The sequence below is a fragment of the Chrysochloris asiatica genome, unplaced genomic scaffold (genome assembly GCF_000296735.1).
Source record: "Chrysochloris asiatica unplaced genomic scaffold, ChrAsi1.0 scaffold00058, whole genome shotgun sequence".
NCBI classification, from domain to species: domain Eukaryota; kingdom Metazoa; phylum Chordata; class Mammalia; order Afrosoricida; family Chrysochloridae; genus Chrysochloris; species Chrysochloris asiatica.
The window spans coordinates 8,044,869-8,052,634 of NW_006408576.1; the positions used below are offsets into that span (position 1 = coordinate 8,044,869).

The 7,766-nt window shown below is 36.2% G+C and overlaps 1 pseudogene; it reads right to left on the reverse strand.

Annotated features, from left to right (window-relative positions):
- The window catches only part of LOC102812284, a 45,034-nt pseudogene extending 38,722 nt beyond the window's left edge, over positions 1–6,312 (reverse strand).
- Positions 6,313–7,766: the final 1,454 nt, after the last annotated feature.

A 7,766-nucleotide genomic window follows, 5' to 3' on the forward strand; every position in this document is an offset into this window, starting at 1 on the left:
AAAAAAATGGATGTTAGAAGATACACTGACACTTGCTTTTGTATGTAGATAAGTCAAGGCAACTGGAAGGCTTGAGGAAAAAAAGAGCTAAATAGATTAGATTTTAAAGAGCAGTTTGAGAAGACAAAGTCGTTAGAAAACTAAAAGGGAAGAATACATTCAATATTTCTCAAGCTGAAAGAACTGAAGAAAAAAATTCAAGTCACAATTTGAAATATTGAAAGATTCTATGTGGTATCGTAGGATCATCACTTGACTACAAGTTCAAACTCACTAGCTGTTTCTTGGAAACACCATATGCTATGAATCAGAACGTACTCAATGGCACTTAACAACAACATTGGCAAAATATTAAATGATGCAGATACGATCCAAAGAAAATAGAAAGAGTACACAGAATCACTGTATATGATCAAGAACTGATGGTACTGAAGAAAGAAGTTATGCTGCACTGAAGGCATTGGTGAAAATACAAAGCTTCAGAAATTGATGGAATACAAATTAGAATTTTCAACAAATGAATGTAGCACTGGAGGCACTTACACATCTATGCCAAAACATTTTGAGGACAGCTACCTAGCCAAACGATTGGAAAATATCCATATGTATGTCCATTATAAAGAGAGGTGACCCAATAGAATGTGGAAATTATTGGACAATATCTTTAAGATCAACTAAATATTTGCTGTAGATCATGCAAAAACAGTTGCAACATTACATCAATAGTAAACTGCCAGAAATTCAATCCAGATTCAGAAGAGGATGTGGAACTGAAATATTATTACTAATGTCAGATGGATCTTAACTGGAGTAATAAAATATCAGAAAAATGTTTATTTGTGCTTTATTGACAATGTAAATGCTTTTTACTGTTTGGATCATGAAAAACTATGGATCACTTTGTGAAGAATGGGTATTCCAGAACACTTAATTGTACTTGTGAGGAACCTGTACATACACCAAGAGGCAGTCATTAGAACAGAACAAGGGGATACTGAATGGTTTTAAAATCAGAAAAGGTGTGTATCAACATTTTTTCCTTTCACCATATTTAGTTCAATTTGTATGCTTTACAAATGATATTGGAATTTTATATGAATAAAAACATGGCATTAGGATTGAAGGAAAACTCATGAACAACTTGCAATATACATATAACACAGCTTTGCTTCCTGGAAGTGAATAGGACTTAAAATAATAAAGAAGATTAAAGACCTCTACCTTCAGCATGGATTAAATCTCAATGTAAAGAAATAGAAAATCCTTACCACTGAACCAATAAATAACACCACGATAATTGAAGAAAAAATTGAAGTTGTCATAGACTTCATTTTGCTTGTATCCACAATCAACACTCAGGAAAACAGCAGCCAAGAAATCACACAATGTATTGCAATAGGTAAATATGCTGCAAAAGAGCTCATTAAAGGATAAAGATATCAGTTTGAAGACTAAGGTGCACACAACACAAGTTATGTTTTTTTCAGTTGCCTCATATGTATGTGAAAGTTGGAAATTTTTCCAGAACAAACAAATCTATGTTGGAAGAAGTGCAGCCAATATGCTCATTAGATGTCAGAATGGTTGATGCTATTGTTAAGTGCCATTGAGTTGAAACCAGCTCATTGTGACCTATGCACACCAGAACAAATCAAGGCCCAGGCCTGAGCCAACACCACACTTGTTGCTATGTCTGAGCCCATCGCTGCCACCACTGTGCCAGATCATCTAGTTGGGGGGTGGAGGTGGGGATCTTCCTCTTTCCCTCTGACCCTACACATTACCAAACGTGATATCCTTCTCCAGTGACTGGTCCCTCTGACAATATATCCAAAGTATGAAAGACAAAGTTTGGCCATCCTGGCTTCCAAGGAGCACTCTGGTTGTACTTCTTCCAATACGGATCATTTGTTTCTTTTGGCAGTCCATGGTACTTTTAATATTCTCCTCCAACACCACATCTCAAATGCATCAATTCTTCTACGGTCTTCCATGTTCACTGTCCAACTTTCTGAAGCATATGAGGTTGTTGAAAATACCATGGCCTGCATCAGAAGCACCTTAGTCTTCAAACTGACATCTTGGCTTTTCAACACTTTAAAGGTCTTGTGCAACAGATTTGCCTAATGCAATACATCATTTTATTTCTTGACTGCTGCTTTCATAAATGTTGATGGTTGATCCGAGCCAAATGAGTCTTTGGCAACTTCAATTTTTTCTCCATTTATATTGATACTGCTTATTGGTCCCATGTTGAGAATTTTTGTTTTCTTTATGGTGAGATGCAAAACATACCGAAGGCTGTAGTCTTTCATCTTCATCAGAAAATATTTGAAGTCCTTTTCACATTTGGCAAGGAAGGTTGTATCGACTCTTCCTCCAATCCTAGTGCAACATTTTCCTTTATATAATCCAGTTTCTCGATTTATTTGCTCAGCATACAGATTAAATAAGTGTGGTGAAAGAATATAACCCTGGCACACACCTTTCCTAATTTTAAACCATTCAGTGTTCCCAAGTTCTGTTAGAGCAACTGTCTCTTGATCTATGTACTGGTTCCTCAGAAGCACAATTAAGTGTTCCAGAATACTCATACTTTGTAACGTTGTCCATAGTTTGTCATGATTCACACAACCGAAAACCTTTGCATAGTCAATAAAGCACAGGTAAACATCTTTCTGGTAAGACATCTCATACTTTGGAAAAGACATTAGGAGGGACTAGTCCCTGGACAGGGAAATCATGCTTGGTAAGGTCCCCTAACCAGATTGATTTTCACAGTAGCAGCAGCAACAGGCTCAAAAGTAATCATTGAGAGGGTGGTACAGGGCTATGAATTATGTTTTGTTGTGCATAGGGTTGTTATCAGTCAGAACCAATTTGATGGCACCCAATAGCAACAACTTTTAGCACATCCAATCAAGTATAGACTAGAGGTGGCTTATAAACACACTGTAATCAAGATAATCATATGTATTCTCATCACACAAAAAAGGGCTATTTTATAATAATAGGTTGGGGAAACATTCAATATCCATAGCGCAGTCATATAAACATAACCCCTAACCCTTTTTTAAGTACTCAAATTAATTTTTTTCTAAACTCCTGGACAGTATTCTTTCATGGAACACCTGGTGCAATGGGGAAAATTTCTGTTTTACCTTTCTCTGATACCATTTGTTTCAAGTAAAAAACAAAACATCATTTTACATAGTAATTTTCTGTGACCAAGAAAAATATTAGGACCAAAGAGCAAGCTGTTCAAAACTCATGGTGATCTCTTGTGTTTCAGACTAGAATTGTGTTCTATAGGGCTCTTAATGACTTTTTTTTAGAAGTAAATCATTAGGCATCATGATTTACTTCTAAAATCATTTCTGATTTTATCAGAAGATTACAGTAGAGAGTCGTCAGGAGAATCTGCTCCAGGTGATAAAATCATTTCTGAGTCATCTCTGGGTTGACTTGAACCTCCAACCATTCATGCAGCAGTCAGCCATGCTCCCTGTTTGTGCCACTCAGAAACTTTCTACAAAAATTGCTGTAGGTGAAAGAGAGGGATTCATGTCATGGATTCCTATTATACAATACAAGGTCATATACTCTATTATGTAGTGACAGTTTCAGACTTTTACCATATTTTCAAGCTGAGCCAACTTATTGACATTTTGTCAGAACAGCTCTGGCTTAAATATTCCTGTACCAAGGTTCCCTCCTGCTGGTTAGTCCATGCTGTTAAACAAGTTGTGAGAGAGTACTGAACAGAAAACATGGTGCTTCAGGGTAAGTACAGCAAGAGATGCACAGCTAGGGCTTTGCACCTTTTTCCTTTGTTTAAATTTTTATAGAAAAAAAAAAAAAGATCTAAGATTCCATTCTCTCTGTGTACTTACTCATATTTTCTCTTACGCCCAACAGGTTTGGACTCTGGTGCTATATTATGAAAAATATATTTCTGACCAGTACATGCAGGACAGGGGCAATGACCGGGGCAGAACTATGGGATATAATAGGGTGAGAAATATGAAAGGAACTAATTTATTCCATAAACCATGTGTTAGTATGTGGGTGGAGAGAGCATGGAACCTTGAGAAAGTCAAGCAATTTAGAGTGACACAAGCCTTGATTTAATGAAAGATAGAAGAAACCATTATCTTAAGTCTGTTTATATATGGAGTGAGTGTTAGGGATTTTCAGGATAGGCCTATTCTTGGCCTTAAAATACAGAAGATTATAGTATAGAGTAATCAGGAGAATCTGCTCCAGGTGATATTGTCATTCAAGACATTAAGGATTCATACATTTCTAGACATCAAGGATTCATAGACTCCCAACAAGATGGATTGGCCAAATGGCAGCATAAATAGACTCAAGCTTGGCAACAGTAGTGAGATTGGCCTAGGATCGGGCAGTGTTTCGTTCTGCTGTGCATAAGGTTGCTATGGGTTGGTACCAACTCGATGGCACCTAACAACAACAACATTTCTAGATATGTCACCTTAGTTACATTCCTGAACTTTCCCAAGCCCAAGGTTCTCAATTATAAAAGAATAATGACATAATATATCACATAGGATTGTTTTGAGAATTAAATGAAATGGCTCCAGAAACACACTCAAGAATTTAAAAAATTGTAATTTAAAGAATAAAATTCTTTAACACAACACTTCATGCTCTACTACCCTAACTAACCTGACAGAACTAGGGAATACTGAATGGTTTAAGATCAGGAAAGGTGATTATTAGAGTTTTATCCTTTAGCCAAACTTATTCAATCTGTATGATGAGAAAAATATCCTAGAAGTAGAATTACATGAAGAAAATGGTTGAAATTAGGATTGGTAGAAGACTCCTTGACAACTTGTGGTATATAGATGATATAGTCTTATTTGCTATGAGTGAAGAGGATTTAAAATGCTTACTAATGAAGATCAAAGACCACAACCTTCTGTAAAGATTGCACCTCGATTTAAAGAAACAAAAATACCTCACAACTAGAACAACAAATAACATCATGATAATAGAGAAAAGATTGAAGTTGTAAAATACTTCATTATGCAAAACAAAACATGATTTGTAAAACTCATGATCTGTCCTGTAAACTATCTTTCAATTCACAATAAAAGCTTTAAAAAAGAAAAAAATTTCATTTTGCTTGAATTCATACCCAACAGTCAAGAAATCAAACATATTGCATCCAGTAAACCTGCTAAATGAGACCTTTTGAAGTGTTATTGAGCAAAGATGTCAGTTTGAGTACTAAGGTACACATGACCCAACTCATGATAGTTTCAATCACCACATACGCATGGCAAAATTGGACAATGAATAAGGAAGACTAGAGAAGAATTGGTGCATGTAATTATGTTGTTCGCAAATAATATTGAAAGTACAGTGTGCTGCCAGAGGAACAAACAAATCTGTTTGGGAAGAAATACAGTCAAAATGCTCCTTAGAAGCGAGGATTGTGAGACTTTGTCTCTTGTATTTTGGGTATATTGTCAGCAGGAATCAATCCCTGGAAAAAGACAACAAGCTTAGAAAAGTGGAGGGTCAATGAAAAAGAGGAAGACCCTCAACAATTGGATTGACACAGTGGCAGCAACAATGGGCTGAAATTTAATAACAATCTGATGATGGCCTAAAACTGAACAGTTTCATTCTGTTGTGCACAGGGTCACTATGAGTTGGAACAGACTTGATGGTACCTAACAACAAAAACAACAACAAGCCTGGCTAACTACTACTCATCTGCCAGTTTGTTGTACTGTGGTGCTTTGTTTGTTGCTGTGATAATGGAAGCTATGTCACTAGTACTTTAAATATCAGTAGGGTCACCCACAATGGTTTCAGCAGACCTTCTAGATTAAGACAGATTAGGAAGAAGAAGAATTGAACTACTTCTAAATGACTAGTCAATGAAAATCATATGAATAATTGCAGAACATTGAGTAGCATAATATCTGAGGATGAGCCTCTAAGTTTGGAAGGCACTCAAAATATCACTGGGGAAGGCCAGCTTCTTCAAAATGACATGAATAGAGCAAAATTTTTGAGATATTCATTTGCTGATTGGACATAACTCAGATGAGAAGAGCTGCAAACATCCATCAATAATTGGAACATGGAATGTATAAATAACAGCAACCAAGGCTAAAATGAACCAGCTTTCCTTTTCAAGAACAGATCTCCTTCTCCAAACTCTTAGAATTATTTTTGGGTTACCCATGTAGCAGCCACCAAAAATCTCTTAAGAGACTTCTCAGGATATTTTCAGAATGACTTACCTTCCTGAGGAAAATGCCAGGTCATCCTAATAGAGTGTTTCTGAAAACCCTTATTTGTTTTAACATCCAATCCTGATATTCCTGTTATTTGTGCATACAGGACTACTTGAATGATTAGAGTCTTACCAGCAATCAATATCATATTTGTTTGCATGGTTAAAATGTGTAGATCCTGTTGATTGTGGAACACTTGTCTGTCAGTTTGTTGTACTGTGGTGGCTTGTGAGTTGCTGTGATTCTGAAAGATTTGCCATGGATATTTTAAATTCCAGTAGGGTCACCCATGGTGGACAGGTTTCAGATGAGCTTCCAGATGAAAACAGACTAGGAAGAAGGAATTATGAACTACTTCTGAATATTTAGTCACTGAAAACCTTATGAATAGCAGAGAAACACTGACAGATATAGTGCCAGAAAATGAATCCCTCAGGTTGGAAGGCACTCAAAATGTGACTGGGGGAGAGTTGCATCCTCAAAGTAGAGTTGATGATGCAAATGGAGCACAGCCCATGGAAGTAAAGCCCACAAGACCTTCATTTGAGGATGAGGTTCAACTCAAAATGAAGTGAAGCAGCTGTAACCATCTATTAATAATCTGAACATGGAATGTACAATGTTTGAATCTAGAAAAATTAGAAATTATCAAAAATGAAATGGAATGTATAAACATCAATATCTTAGGCATTAGTGAGCTGAAATGGTCTGGTATTGCCATTTTGAATCTGACAACGACATGGTTTACTATGCCTGGAATGACAAATTGAAGAGGAATGGTGTTGCATTCACTATCAAAAATAACATATCCAGACCAGTCATGAGGTACAATGCTGTCTGTAATAGGATAATATTTATGCGCCTAGAGGGAATATGAGTTAATACCACTATGATTCAAATTTATGCACCAACCACTAAAGACAGTGAGGATGAAATAGAAGAATTCTACCAACTTCTTTGATCTGCAATTGAGCAAACATGCAATAAGATGTATTGATCATTAGCAGTGATTGGAATACAAAGGTTGAGAACAAAGAGGAAGGATCAGTAGTTGGAAAATATGGCTTTGGTGATAGAAATGATGCTGGAGATCGCATGATTGAATTCTGCAAAATCAATGATCTGATCATTTCAGATACCTTCTTTAGACAGCATAAGAAATGAATATACATAGAAAGAAGGAAAAGGTCAAAATGGATGTCAGAAGAGACAATGAAACTGCTCAACAGCATAGAGATGTTAAAGCAAATGGAAGAAATGAGTGGGTACAAGAGATGAACTGAAAATTTCAGCTCGAGAAGACAAAGTCAAATATTACAACAAAATGTGCAAAGATCTGGAGTCAGAAAACAAAAAAGGAAGAACATGCTCTGCATTTCTCAAGCTGGGGTAACCAAAGAAAATACTCAAGCCTCGACTTTTGTTATTGAAGGATTCTCTGGTCAAATTTTTGAATGATGCAGAAAGCATTAAAAAAAAAAAAAA